The following is a 15,955-nucleotide window of genomic DNA, read 5'->3' on the forward strand; positions in this document are numbered from 1 at the left end:
TGGCAATTTGATCTCTGGTTCCTCTGCCTTTTCTAAAACCAGGTTGAACATCTGGAAGTTCACAGTTCACATATTGCTGAAGCCTGGCTTGGAGAATTTTGAGCATTACTTTACTAGCGTGTAAGATGAGTGCAATAGTGCAGTAGTTTGAGCATTCTTTGGCATTGCCTTTCTTTGGGATTGGAATGCAAACTGACCTTTTCCAGTCCTGTGGCCACCGCTGAGTTTTCCAAATTTGCTGGCATATTGAGTGCAGCACTTTCACAGCATCATCTTTCAGGATTTGGAATAGCTGAACTGGAATTCCATCACCTCCACTAGCTTTGTTCATAGTGATGCTTTCTAAGGTCCACTTGACTTCACATTCCAGGATATCTGGCTCTAGGTCAGTGATCACACCACAGTGATTATCTGGGTCATGAAGCTCTTTTTTGTACAGTTCGTCTGTGTATTCTTTCCACCTCTTCTTAATATCTTGTGCTTCTGTTAGGTCCATACCATTTCTGTCCTTTATCGAGCCCATCTTTGCATGAAATGTTCCTTTGGTATCTCTGATTTTCTTGAAGAGATCCCTAGTCTTTCCCATTCTGTTGTTTTCCTCTATTTCTTTGTATTGATCGCTGAAGAAGGCTTTCTTATCTCTTCTTGCTATTCTTTGGAACTCTGCATTCAGATGTTTATATCTTTCCTTTTCTCCTTTGCTTTTCGCTTCTCTTCTTTTCACAGCTATTTGTAAGGCCTCCCCAAACAGACATTTTGCTTTTTTGCATTTCTTTTCCATGGGGATGGTCTTGATCCCTGTCTTCTGTACAATGTCACAAACCTCATTCCATAGCTTTTGAGGCACTCTATCTATCAGATCTAGGCCCTTAAATCTATTTCTCACTTCCACTGTGTAATCATAAGGGATTTGATATAGGTCATGCCCGAATGGTCTAGTGGTTTTCCCTTACTTTCTTCAATTTAAGTCTGAATTTGGCAATAAAGAGTTCATGGTCTGAGCCACAGTCAGCTCCTGGTCTTGTTTTTGCTGACTGTATAGAGCTTGTCCATCCTTGGCTGCAAAGAATATAATCAATCTGATTTCAGTGTTGACCATCTGGTGATGTCCATGTATAGACATCTTCAACCTCTTGTGTTGTTGGAAGAGGGTGTTTGTTATGACCAGTGCATTTTCTTGGCAAAACTCTATTAGTCTTTGCCCTGCTTCATTCCATATTCCAAGGTCAAATTTGCCTGTTACTTCAGGTGTTTCTTGACTTCCTACTTTTGCATTCCAGTCCCCTATAATGAAAAGGACATCTTTTTTGGGTGTTAGTTCTAAAAGGTCTTGTAGGTCTTCATAGACCCGTTCAACTTCAGCTTCTTCAGCGTTACTGGTTGGGGCATAGACTTGGATTACTGTGATATTGAATGGTTTGCCTTGGAAACGAACAGAGATCATTCTGTCGTTTTTGAGATTGCATCCAAGTACTGCATTTCAGACTCTTTTGTTGACCATGATGGCCACTCCATTTCTTCTGAGGGATTCCTGCCTGCTGTAGTAGATACAATGGTCACCTGAGTTAAATTCACCCAGCCAGTCCATTTTAGTTCGCTGATTCCTAGAATGTTGACATTCACTCTTGCCATCTGTTGTTTGACCACTTCCAATTTGCCTTGATTCATGGACCTAACATTCCAGGTCCCTATGCAATATTGCTCTTTACAGCATCGGACCTTGCTTCTATCACCAGTCACATCCACAGCTGGGTATTCTTTTTGCTTTGGCTCCATCCCTTCATTCTTTCTGGAGTTATTTCTCCACTGATCTCCAGTAGCATATTGGGCACCTACTGACCTAGGGAGTTCTTCTTTCAGTATCCTATCATTTTGCCTTTTCATACTGTTCATGGGGTTCTCAAGGCAAGAATACTGAAGTGGTTTGCCATTCCCTTCTGCAGTAGACCACATTCTGTCAGATCTCTCCACCCATCTTGGGTTGCCCCACGGGCATGGCTTAGTTTCATTGAGTTAGACAAGGCTGTGGTCCTAGTGTGATTAGATTGACTAGTTTTCTGTGAGTATGGTTTCAGTATGTCTGCCCTCTGAGGCCCTTTGCAACACCTACTGTCCTACTTGGGTTTCTCTTACCTTGGGTGTAGGGTATTTCTTCACAGCTGCTCCAGCAAAGCGCAGTCAATGCTCCTTACCTTGGACGAGGGGTATCTCCTCACCGCCGCCCTTCCTGACCTTCAACGTGGGATAGCTCATGCCCGTGCAGCCATGGTGTGGGGTTGTTCCTCCAGGCCGCCGTCCCTGGCCTCGGGCATGCGGGTGTGGGGTAGCTCCTCCCACCTGCAGCCCCTAGCCTCGGGCTTAAGGGCGTGGGGTATCTCCTCCCGGCCGCCGCCCCTGATCTCGGATGCGAGGTAACTCCTCTCATCAATGGTCCTGACATCGGTCGCTAGGTATCTCGTCTCGGCTGCCCCCCCGACCTTGGACGTGGTGTAGCTCCTCTTGGCCATTCCTGTGCCGTCGCAGTCTGGCACTCTCGGTGGCTGCCCTGACCTTGGACGTGGGGTAACTCCTCTTGGCCACCATCCTTCAGGCATGGGGTCCTCCCGGCTTCTGCCCCGACCTTGGATGTGGGGTAGCTCCTCTCAGCCACGTGGATCAGATGGTAAAGCGTCTGCCTACAATGAGGGAGATCTGGGTTCAATCCCTGGGTCGGGAAGATCCCCTGGAGAAGGATATAGCAATCCACTCCAGTACTCTTGCCTGGAAAATCCTATGGATGGAGGAGCGTTGTAGGCTACAGTCCATGGGGTCGCAAAGAGTCAGACATGACTGAGCAACTTCACTTATATATAAAGTAGGTAACTAATGACAACCTCCTGTATAGCATAGCAAACTGTACTTAGTGCTCTGTAGTGACCTAAATATGAAAGCAAAAAGGGGGGATACATATATATATATATACACACACATATATATATATATATACATATACATACACACATACATATATATGTATATACACATATATATACAAATATACAAGCAACTCCTACAGCTTAATTCCAGAAAAATGAATGACCCAATCAAAAAATGGGCCAAAGAACTAAATAGACATTTCTCCAAAGAAGACATACAGACGGTTAACAAACACATGAAAAGATGCTCAACATCACTCATTATCAGAGAAATGCAAATCAAAACCACTATGAGGTAACATTTCACGCCAGTCAGAATGGCTGCGATCCAAAAGTCTACAAGCTATAAATGCTGGAGAGGGTGTGGAGGAAAGGGAACCCTCTTACACTGTTGGTGGGAATGCAAACTAGTACAGCCACTATGGAGAACAGTGTGGAGATTCCTTAAAAAACTGGAAATAGAACTGCCTTATCTAGCAATCCCACTGCTGGGCATACACACTGAGGAAACCAGAATTGAAAGAGACACGTATACCCCAATGTTCATCGCAGCACTGTTTATAATAGCCAGGACATGGAAGCAACCTAGATGTCCATCAGCAGATGAATGGATAAGAAAGCTGTGGTACACAATGGAGTATTACTCAGCCATTAAAAAGAATACATTTGAATCAGTTCTAATGAGGTGGATGAAACTGGAGCCTATTATACAGAGTGAAGTAAGCCAGAAAGAAAAACACCAATACAGTATACTAACACATATATATGGAATTTAGAAAGATGGTAACAATAATCCTGTATACAAGACAGCAAAAGAGACACTGATGTATAGAACCGTCTTTTGTACTCTGTGGGAGAGGGAGAGGGTGGGATGATTTGGGAGAATGGCATTGAAATATGTATAATATCATATATGAAACAAATCGCCAGTCCAGGTTCGATGCACAATACTGGATGCTTGGGGCTGGTGCACTGGGACGACCCACAGGGATGGTATGGGGAGGGAGGAAAGAGGAGGGTTCAGGATGGGGAACACATGTATACCTGTGGCAGATTCATTTTGATATATGGCAAAACCAATACAATATTGTAAAGTTAAATAAAATGAAATTTAAAAAAATAATTATATATATATATATATATGACTGATTCACTTTGTTGTATAGAAGAAACTGACAGCAGTTTCTTCTGCTATATCACAACTATATTTCAATTTTAAAAATATCTCTAAATTATGACAGCAACATCTATATAATGTGGTAGGATATTTATAGTTTCTGGTATTTCCTTTTGGGCTTCCCTGGTGGGTCAGTGGTAAAGAATTGGCTTGCAATGCAGGAGCCATAGGAGATGCAGGTTCAATCCCAGGGCCAGGAAGATACCCTGAAAGGAGAATGGCAGCCCACTCAGTATTCTTGCCTGAATAATCCCATGGAGGATTACTGTAGCATGGAGGGCTACAGTCCATCGGGTCTGATATGACTGAAGCAACTTAGCATGCATGCATGCATTTGGTCTTACTACGTTAGCTCGGTAGCATCACTCAATTCAGTTTAAAAAATATTTTAACACTGCTTTTTGCAAAGATAAATCTGAAGGCACTCTGGATATGTAAGTTAATAGTCCTGTCTAAACACAACCTTTTTTGATAAATTAAACAACTGTTCAGTTCAGTTCAGTCATTCAGTTGTTTCCGACTTTCTGTGACCGCATGAACCACAGCACACCAGGCCTCCCTGTCCATCACCAACTCCCAGAGTCCTCTCAAACCCATGTTCATTGAGTCAGTGATGCCATTCAACCATCTCATCCTGTCGTCTCCTTCTCCTCCTGCCCTCAATCTTTCCCAGCATCAGGAAATTTTCAAATGAGTCAGTTCATTGCATCAAGTGGCCAAAATACTGGAGTTTCAGCTTCAACATCAGTCCTTCCAATGAACACTCAGGACTGATCTCCTTTAGGATGGACTGGTTGGATCTCCTTGCAGTCTAAGGGTCTCTCAAGAGTCTTCTCCAACTCCACAGTTCAAAAGCATCAACTCTTCGGTGCTCAGTTTTCTTTATAGTCCAATTCTCACATCCATACATGACTACTGGAAAAACCATAGCCTGACAAGACGGACCTTTGTTGACAAAGTCATGTCTCTGCTTTTGAATATGCTGTCTAGGTTGGTCATAACTTCCTTTCCAAGGAGTAAGCGTCTTTTAATTTCATGGTTGCAGTCACCATCTGCAGTGATTTTGGAGCCCAAAAAAATAGTCAGCCACCGTTTCCACTGTTTGCCCATCTATTTGCCATGAAGTGATGGGACCAGATGCCATGATCTTAGCTTTCTGAATGTTAAGGTTTAAACCAACTTTTTCACTCCCCTCTTTCACTTTCATCAAGAGGCTCTTAGTTCTTCACTTTCTGCCATAAGGGTGGTGTCATCTGCGTATCTGAGGTTATTGATATTTCTCTCAGCAATCTTGACTCCAGCTTGTGCTTTTTCCAACCCAGCGTCTCTCATGATGTACTCTGCATAGAAGTTAAATAAGCAGGGTGACAATATACAGCCTTGATGTACTCCTTTTCCTATTTGGAACCAGTCTGTTGTTCCATGTCCAGTTCTAACTGTTGATTCCTGACCTGCATATAGGTTTCCCAAGAGGCAGATCAGGTGGTCTGGCATTCCCATCTCTTTCAGAATTTTCCAGTTTATTGTGAGCCACACAGTCAATGGCTTTGGCATAGTCAATAAAGCAGAAATAGATGTTTTATGGAGCTCTCTTGCTTTTTTGATGATCCAGCAGATGTTGGCAATTTGATCTCTGGCTCCTCTGCCTTTTCTAAAACCAGGTTAAACATCTGGAAGTTCATTGTCCACATATTGCTGAAGCCTGGCTTGGATAATTTTGAGCATTACTTTACTAGTGTGTGAGATAAGTGCAATTGTGCAGTAGTTTGAGCATTCTTTGGCATTGCCTTTCTTTGGGATTGGAATGCAAACTGACCTTCTCCAGTCCTGTGGCCACTGCTGAGTTTTCCACATTTGCTGACATATTGAGTGCAGCACTTTCACGGCATCATCTTTCAGGATTTGAAATAGTTCAATGGGAATTCCATTACCTCCACTAGCTTTGTTTGTAGTGATGCTTCCTAAGGTCTACTTGAATTCACATTCCAGGATATCTGGCTCTAGGTGAGTGATCACACCATTGTGATTATCTGGGTCATGAATATCCTTTTTGTGCAGTTCTTCTGTGTATTCTTGCCACCTCTTCTTAATATCTTCTGCTTCTGTTAGGTCCACACCATTCTGTCCTATATGCAGCCCATCTTAGCATAAAATATTCCCTTGGTATTCTAATTTTCTTGAAGAGATCTCTAGTCTTTCCCATTCTATTGTTTTCCTGGATTTCTTTGTACTGATAAGTGAGGAAGGCTTTTTTATCTCTCCTTGCTATTCTTTGTAACTATGCATTCAAATGAGTATATATTTCCTTTTCTCCTTTTGTTTTCACTTTTCTTCTTTTCACTGCTATTTGTAAGGCCTCCTCAGACAGCCATTTTCCTTTTTGCATTCTGAAACCACTGTTGATAAAGTTAATAAAGGTATATGGAAACCCAGCTACATAATACATGAAAGAACTAAGGATGCATCTAGAAAAGAGAAAACGGTTTGGTAAAATAACTGTCTTTAACCTTTTGATTGTCATTTCCACTCACTTCAATATGCATACAAATTATAATACTCTTTGAAACTCATGTTCTCCTTTTCTGTTTGACCTCATGTTTTTGTCTGTATCAGAAATAGCCACTCTAGACAGGGGTCTTTTCCTCTTTGAAGATTTCCTTGGGACCTAACGTCAGTGGTGAAAATCCTTTTCTGAGCTTCTGTAACAATTGCTGTACTTAAATTATAGCATTGATTAAGACTGACTGGCTTGCTCACTTTTCAGGGGCAGAGAATTTTATTTATCTATTTAAAAAAATTTTTTTAGGCCACACCCTATTGCATGTGGGATCTTAGTTCCCAGATCAAACCTGTGCCCCCTGCATTGGCAGTGTGAAGTCCTAACCACTGGACTGCCAGGGAAGTCCCAGGAGTAGAGAATTCCAATATCCATTTCCATATTCAGAATCTGATACAAACTTTTTGTCACTAGCTAAGTATATATGAATGAATGGACAACTGAGTGAATGAAGAGGATACTGAAGTCAGGGTAGACTTGCTCTCTGTTGCTCTCATGTGCCCTTCACCAATGGTTGAAATTAGAGAGACAAGCAAATGACTTCTAGAACTGTCATCAGGATGCAGGCTACTTTTCAAGGTACTATGCTGATAGCCATTAATGTTTAGGCAGAGGATGATGTCAGAGGTACGTTGAATGAGATCCCTGAATTTACAGGAATTTGGAGTAAATAACTTCTCAAATACATTTTGGGTCTCTTTTTTTTAAAGCTGGACATTTTGATAAAGTCTGCATTAGCTATACCTAGGGTTAATCTATTTCACATTCAAATTCTGTCCATATACAAGTAGTTCTTTTAAATATAAAGGAAGTAATCTCTACTGTTCACACACCTGCTACCTTCCTTTTTTAAAACAGTGCATAGTACATAAAATGAAACACACACATATATATATACATATATGTATACATGTGTTCATACTTGTGTGTGTGTATATATATATTTATTTAAAGTTGAGTTTGATGAAAAGTACCTCTTAATTAAACTTCTACCTTGTCCTGAATTCAAGTGTGCTTAGATAAATTGTTTTAATTTATCTCTTCATCCTAACAACAAAATACTATAATCTGCCTCACAAAGGCACTCTGTATTTATGGGTTAAATTTCCTAAGTTAATCAAGATGAAATATAGTATGCAAAATGCAAAATCTTCAGTATAAATATAATTCTGTTGAGAGTCACTGTTAAAACTCTTTTCCCCCTATTTAATTTCTTTTTGTAACAAACTATGCTTTAAGAATTCTGAGAAAGCTATACTGAGAACACTAACCAAATGGAAAAATAAAATCTATTACCAAAACCAAATGTTACCCATGGAGAGTTGGTAGTAATAAAATTTGGCATCAAATAAAATGACAGGGCCTATACAAAATTGTAAATAGTTATCAAACTATACTTAATTTTACTAAAAAGTAAATGGCAGAAACATATATCACTATAACACATCAAATTGTATCCTGCTTCAAACTCTAATGTAAATATTATATGCTCAGAAAATAAACAGATATGAAACATTTACACTTCCCCTAAAGATATTAGTTTATACCATATGAAATTGTCAATAATCAACTATCTTCATCTTAGAAATTGCTATTCCAACTTCATAAGCACAACAAAAATAAGACTATTGAAAATCTATGTAAATGCCCCCCATTTTTATTTTAAGGAAAACAACTTTTTCTTCAGAAAATTTTAGTTTCATTTCTAAATTCGGAACAATTAGGGTCCCACTCCAATACTCTTGCCTGGAAAATCCCATGGACGGAGGAGCCTGGTAGGCTGCAGTCCATGGGGTCGCTAGGGGTCAGAGACGACTGAGCGACTTTACTTTCACTTTTCACTTCCATGCATTGGAGGAAGAAATGGCAACCCACTCCAGTGTTCTTGCCTGGAGAATCCCAGGGACGGGGGAACCTGGTGGGCTGCCGTCTATGGAGTCGCACAGAGTCAGACACAACTGAAGCGACTTAGCAGCAGCAGCAGCAGGGATATTTCAAGTGTAATAGTCTTTAAAATTCTTCTGAAAATAGAGATGGTAATAGTGCTTTTCTATTTCATCATCTTGTGATGTGTGTTACATCATCTTGTATTGATGTGTGTGATGAAGCACTCATCACTCCACATATTCATCTATTTAACCTGCATGTGTGCTTAATTGCTCTTTGGGACCTCATGGACTGTAGCTTGCCAGGCTCCTCTGTCCATGGAATTTTCCAAGCAAGAATACTGGAATGGGTTGCCATTTCCTACTCCAGGGTATCTTCCTGACTCAGGGACCAAACTCATGTTCCTGTGTCTCCTGCATTGCAGGCAGATTCTTTACCCACTAACCCATCGGCCATATTTGGAGAAGGAAATGGCAACCCCTTCCAGTATTCTTGCCTAGAGAATCCTGTGGATGGAGGAGCATGGTGGTCTGCTGTCCATAGGGTCGCACAGAGTTGGACATGACTGAAGCGACTTAGCATGCATGCATGTATCGGCCATATTTAACCCTAAGAACTATATTATCATTCTATTTATAAATGATAAAATTCAGAAGAGAAGCATAAGTAATTTGATGAAAGTAAAAAAAAAAATCATGAAATGGAACATGAGGAATTTATGGGTCCAGTCTCTAGGGCAAACCCTTCACTCTGTTGCCTTTCTTGCATGGAAGGCCATCAATAACAGAATTCCACTATTAGTGGCAGAGTACATAGAATTGGGTCTTCCTATATTTTTGGTTAATAATTAATTGATGGATTTCTATCTTTCATTTAGGATATAAAAGCAAGATTCAGTGTCACCTCTACCTAATAACAAGAAGAGTAATCAAGAAAATCACAACTTTTCTTGAACTTATCACAGTTAAAGTCTCAGGCTAGGCAACTAAACTGAAATTCAAATAAGGAAAGACAGTTCCTCTCAAGAAAGGCAAGACATGATCACTGATTTACCTGTAACAGATAGCTGCTGTAAAAGCAGGTGGGAAGAGTTCATCTAAAAATCTCAATGAATGGCTAAATGAAAGTATAGAAGTTCTGGGAGGAGTTTGTCCCCTCTTGAAGGAATTTCTCTAGGCATCTCCTTTTTGAGTTTTTCAGAGAGAAAGAAAAAAGTTAACTTTAGACACAGTTCAGACCTGGAAGAAGGAAGTGGTTATAAACATGAAAAAGCACCCTATACAAAAAGCTTTAAGCCTCTGGATGAAACCACTAGAAACCCAGTTTCTCCAGCAAAAAGAGAAGATCCATTCTGGCTCTTTGAAGGAAAAAAAAAAAAAATTTAAAAAAAAAGTGAAAAAGCCGTCTATTCTGAGAGAAGGGGTAAGAAAATGTCCTGCTCCCAGACCATTAGAAGCCTCCCACTGCTGAAGAGGAAAATGAAACATGTTCCCTCACAGGTTATGACAAAGACATGTGGAAATATTTGTTTAAAGTTGAAGCAGAAGTGGGTCACTAAGAAAGCCTCACCCTGAACTCTCAGGGACACAGAGCCTGGTTTGAGGTATAATCAATAGGAGCAGAGACGTCCCTCTCCACCCTTCCCAGATGCTTGAATTTAAATAAATTACTTGTCCTACATAGTATAAGGCTAACTGTCATTAATGCCCTTTAGTTGAATCCTGCAAAAAGAAGTTATGCAGAATTCACTATGCATATTAATTGAAATATACATAGAAGCTAAACCATATCATTATGGATCAGTACAGATTTTAATGCATAATTAAATTATACAAATATTCTTAAAACTGACTAAAATTATTTTATTTTATATTATTTGTTCAAGTTACAATAAAGGAAAGTATTTTATTCAATATTTAAAAAATTTTTCCCTTCTAACCCTAACCTTTGATTGTAAAATTAACCTTGATGCTAAGTTTGAAAGTGCTTTTGACTTTCCAACTGTACACAATACTCTATTTTGAATTTTATTCTTCCAGAAACTTTTTTAAACAATTGTGAATAATCTCTGCCTTATTTGGTGATACACTTGATGAAATGTCAAGGGCACTCTAGCTCACATCTTAAGATAAGCCTCTTAATGTCGATTATTGCAAACTGAAGTTTATATTCTACATTTATCTATGATATTTGACATATTCTAAGACCCTGATTGTAATATGATTTAAAAATTCCCTCTTGAAATTAATATATATATATATATATATATATATATATATACACAACTAGAATATATATTTGGTCAATCAAAAATTCTCAACTATTTTCACTGCATCATCTCGATCTTTAAAAAGTTAACATTATTATGTTTATGAATTACTTTAATAACCCATACCACTATACTCATACCTAAAGCCTGATTTCATACCATTCCAATTGTGGATTTTTCATAAGTAAAAACAGTGTCTAAACTTATTTGTTATTTTTTTTAAATTTTATATTAAGGAGTCTATATTGTTTTTCACTTTGGATATGAGAGTGGTCATAAAATGTATATGGTATAGGAAAAAAATCCATCACCAATATTTTTAAACACCTTATTTTGGTCAATTACAAATAAAGGTCAATAATTACTTTAAAAAGCACTTTTATGTTTTATCTTCATCTAATTATTTTCACTTGATTTATGATCACCAAAGCCTACATATCCAAGAAATTACGAGTATAAAAACCTTCAAAAGTAGAAATTTTAAAATGCAAAAGTAGTAAAAATAGCAAATCTTACTCTTTTTTTTATAGTATCAGTTCATCTATATGGTTACATTTTAATGTTTAAACTATTTATCCAAACTAAAGTTTGCAAGTGTAGCTGTAGCATTTTTTAGGGTGAAAAAGTTGGCTTAAAGCTCAACATTCAGAAAACGAAGACATGGCATCTGGTCCCACCACTTCATGGGAAATAGATGGGAAACAGTGGAAACAGTGTCAGACTTTATTTTTCTGGGCTCCAAAATCACTACAGATGGTGACTGCAGCCATGAAATTAAAAGACGCTTACTCCTTCGAAGGAAAGTTATGACCAACCTAGATAGTATATTCAAAAGCAGAGACATTACTTTGCCAACAAAGGTTCGTCTAGTCAAGGCTATGGTTTTTCCAGTGGTCATGTATGGATGTGAGAGTTGGACTGTGAAGAAGGCTGAGCCCTGAAGAATTGATGCTTTTGAACTGTGGTGTTGGAGAAGACTCTTGAGAGTCCCTTGGACTGCAAGGAGATCCAACCAGTCCATTCTGAAGGAGATCAGCCCTGGGATTTCTTTGGAAGGAATGATGCTAAAGCTGAAACTCCAGTACTTTGGCCACCTCATACAAAGAGTTGACTCATTGGAAAAGACCCTGATGCTGGGAGGGATTGGGGGCAGGAGGAGAAGGGGACGACAGAGGATGAGATGGCTGGATGGCATCACTGACTCGATGGACGTGAGTCTCAGTGAACTCCGGGAGTTGGTGATGGACAGGGAGGCCTGGCGTGCTTCGATTCATGGGGTCACAAAGACTCGGACACGACTGAGCGACTGATCTGATCTGATCTGATTACATTTTTGTCTTTAAAAGAAATTTTAAATCATTTTTAACCATTATGATTTTACTAATAGTTAAGTGTTTTCTTTTAATCTGGGTATTTTTTTTAAGAGAAACATTAAAGAGTTTAAAATTTAAAACAAAATATACAAATTTCATTAGTCAAAGCAAGGTCTACAGCATTCACTATTTTTGCTTACATTGCTTTCTTTTAATCCCTAAGTCCTGTCCGACTCTGCGACCCCATGGACTGTAGCCCACCAGCCTCCTCTGCACATGGGCTTTCCCAGGCAAGAATACTGAGTGGGTTGTCATTTCTTTCTCCAATTTTTTTTTTTTTTTTTTTACATTAGACATTTCTAATAGAGACTCAAAGGAAATAGGAAGGGGCTACATATGCAGGTGCTTATAAACTGCTTAAAGCTCATTTACATAACACAGACTATAAATGCTTGAACAGTAAATTCATAAATAAGTGAATGAAAGTGTCAAAAGTGCTTTATTACTGCAAAATTACACTGAGTTAACTCTGCCATGAAATTTTTTTTTAAAAGCCATGAAATTAAAAGATGCTTACTCCTTGGAAGGAAAGTTATGACCAACTTGCTGCTGCTGCTAAGTCGCTTCAGTCGTGTTCGACTCTGAGTGACGCCATAGATGGCAGCCCACCAGGCTCCCCCATCCCTGGGATTCTCCAGGCAAGAACACTGGAGTGGGTTGCCATTTCCTTCTCCAATGCATGAAAGTGAAAAGTGAAGTTGCTCAGTCATGTCGGACCCTCAGCAACCCCATGGACTGCAGCCTTCCAGGCTCCTCTGTCCATGGGATTTTCCAGGAAAGAATACTGGAGTGGGGTGACATTGCCTTCTCCATGACCAATCTAGATAGCATATTAAAAAGCAGAGATATTACTTTGCCAACAAAGGTCCATCTAGTCAATGCTATGGTTTTTCCAGTGGTCATGTATGGATGTGAGAGTTGGACTGTGAAGAAAGCTGAGCGCCGAAGAATGATGCTTTTGAACTGTGGAGTTGGAAAGACTCTTGAGAGTCCCTTGGACTGCAAGGAGATCCAACCAGTCCATCCTAAAGGAGATCAGTCCTGCGTGTTCACTGGAAGGACTGATGCTAAAGCTGAAACTCCAATACTTTGGCCACCTCATACAAAGAGTTGACTCATTGGAAAAGACCCTGATGCTGGGAGGGATTGGGGGCAGGAAGAGAAGGGGACAACAGAGGATGAGATGGCTGGATGGCATCACCTACTCAACAGACATGAGTTTGAGTGAACTCCAGGAGTTGGTGATGGACAGGGAGGCATGGCGTGCTGCGATTCATGGGGTTGCAAAGAGTCAGACACGACTGAGTGACTGAGCTGAACTCTGCCCTTTCAAACCAGTCAATCCTAAAAGAAATCAGCCCTGAATATTCATTGGAAGGACTGATGCTGAAGCTGAAGCTCCAGTACTTTGGCTGATGTGAAGACTGATGTGAAGATCCTCATCCTGGGAAATATTGAAGGCAGGAGGAGAAGTGGATGACAGAGGATGAGATGACTGGATGGCATCATTGACTCAATGGACATGAAATTTGAGCAAACTCGGGGAGATGTTGAAGGACAGCAAAGCCTAGCATGCTATAGTCCATGGGGTTGCAAAGTGTTGGCACAACTGACCGACTGCACAATGCAAAGCAACTTTTCCCTAAATCCATACAATGCACACTAAATATTTTATAGACTTCTGAGGCAACTTGCCCTAAACTCTGAGTTTTGTTTTAAATATGATGCCTCATAATTACCCAGTGGCCAGTGATCTTGTTCTATATGAATGTTCTTTAACATAACACTCCTTTAAGGTATGGTGTTCATGTATTCCCTACTAGTAGACTTTTTACTCCATATTTTGACTCTCTAAGAAGGGATGTGTGGATAGCACACTCCATCCTAAATCAATTGATAGGTCTAAACACATGGAAATTCTTTGAAAAATGTGTTCTATGTTTCCCTGATTTTGTGAAAAGAGAGGCTTGTCTCAGTTTCATGGCTAACACTTGAAGTAAAAGCTGCTAATTCGATAATCACAATAAAATCTAAATCAGTCCCATTGGTTTTGGAGTTTTCCTGAACCTTTGTATAGATCAGAATTGAATAATTTAGAAGATTATTTGTTAAAATCTTTGTTTTAAAGATCTCCCTATAAGGATATCCAGAAAACCTTCATTTAAGAAATGATCACAATTATAAAGCTGACATTCTTCTACAATATGAGTAATGGCTATTGATTTGATATTTAAAGTTTGAACCTCTGAATAGCTAACTTATGTGACATTCTCACAAAATTATCAAGATCCTTTTTCTTTTTTTTTTTTTTTTCATAACGAAGCCTAGTGAAAGAAAGATGCTCTTACTGCATATGATTAGCTTTTATAAACAGTAAGAAAACCAACACATATCTAATCAGGATTCCTTTAACACATGGTTTAAGATAAAATTGAAGCCTCTAAATACATGGTGAATACAAATTTGGGAAGTACAATCACTGCATTAGACTTCTTCATCATATTCTAAAGTTTCTGTGTCAGCAGAGTTAATCATTTAGTAGTGTTAAGAATGGAAAAGGCAATGGCATCCCACTCCAGTATTCTTGCCTGGAAAATCCCATGGACAGAGGAGTCTGGTAGGCTGCAGTCCATGGGGTCGCTAAGAGTCAGACATGTCTGAGCAACTTCTCTTTTACTTTTCACTTTCATACATTGGAGAAGGAAATGGCAACCCATTCCAGTCTTCTTGCCTGGAGAATCCCAGGGATGGGGGAGCCTGGTGGGCTGCCATCTATGGGGTCGCACAGAGTCGGACATGACTGAAGCGACTTAGTAGCAGCAGCAGTGTTAAGAATAAAGTTATAAATTATAACATTAATAAATATATAAAATAATCAGTTATATAATTATATTATAATGTTCAAAAGTTAGCAAAATTAGTGACATAGTGAAGATAAATAGGAAAGTAAATTATTGCTTGTTCTCAATGAAATTGATAAAATAAAATACATATATTAAAGTATTACAGATACATAAGAAGTAATTGAACCTAAAGGAAATATAGTTGAAGCAAATATACTAGATAGTTAAAGCAACTTAATAAATGGAGTTTCTTGTCTGAAAAGTTATGCAATACCATACATTTTCTATAATTAAGAATCAAACTAATTTCTCTCTCTTTACTAGATTCAATTACTTGAATTCATGCACTTAACAATTCATTTAGCTAACATTTACTGAACATTTATTATAATATATAATAATATTATATATAATTTGATATAATAAAATTTGTGAATCGGCCTTTTCTGCATCCACCCATTAGTTGAACTGTCTATTTTTAAGGCTAGTGGTTATATTTTCACACAGGAAGAATATTACCAGTCTTTTCAAACTGATATGATTTCTGACCCAAAGAATTGCCCACCTGTCTCTAGAATATATCTATCTCTATTTTATTTTCTTATATTCTGACTTTAAATTATTTTATCATCTTCCAAAATGCTAGCTTAAAATGGAAACCCACACACAGAATTTACAACAAACTTCAGAGAAAAGAATACAAAAAATTCTCAGAGTAAAGCACAAAGCAACATATGAAAATATACAGAATATTGGTTTGTTTGGGAGGACAGGATCCTGGTCATACTTAATGTCTTTGTCAAAGCCTTTTCCTGTAAGAATCATTGAGTAAGTAGGATTTTTTCAGTTAGACAATAAGAAATTATTCAAAGTACCTAGGCCTATATGTCCTGAGAGAAACAGGAACATGAAACCAAATTATCAAGAACCAAGT

The 15,955-nt window shown here is 38.8% G+C and overlaps 1 long non-coding RNA gene across 5 annotated transcripts in view; it reads right to left on the reverse strand.

Annotated features, from left to right (window-relative positions):
• The window catches only part of LOC147373935 (uncharacterized), a 197,376-nt gene that overhangs the window by 11,604 nt on the left and 169,817 nt on the right, over positions 1–15,955 (reverse strand). The gene's annotated exons all lie outside the window — the stretch shown is intronic.

Source organism: Bos grunniens, chromosome 4 (assembly GCF_055505025.1).
Source record: "Bos grunniens cultivar Pamir isolate PY7600 chromosome 4, Bosgru_T2T1.0, whole genome shotgun sequence".
Taxonomy (NCBI): Eukaryota; Metazoa; Chordata; class Mammalia; order Artiodactyla; family Bovidae; genus Bos; species Bos grunniens.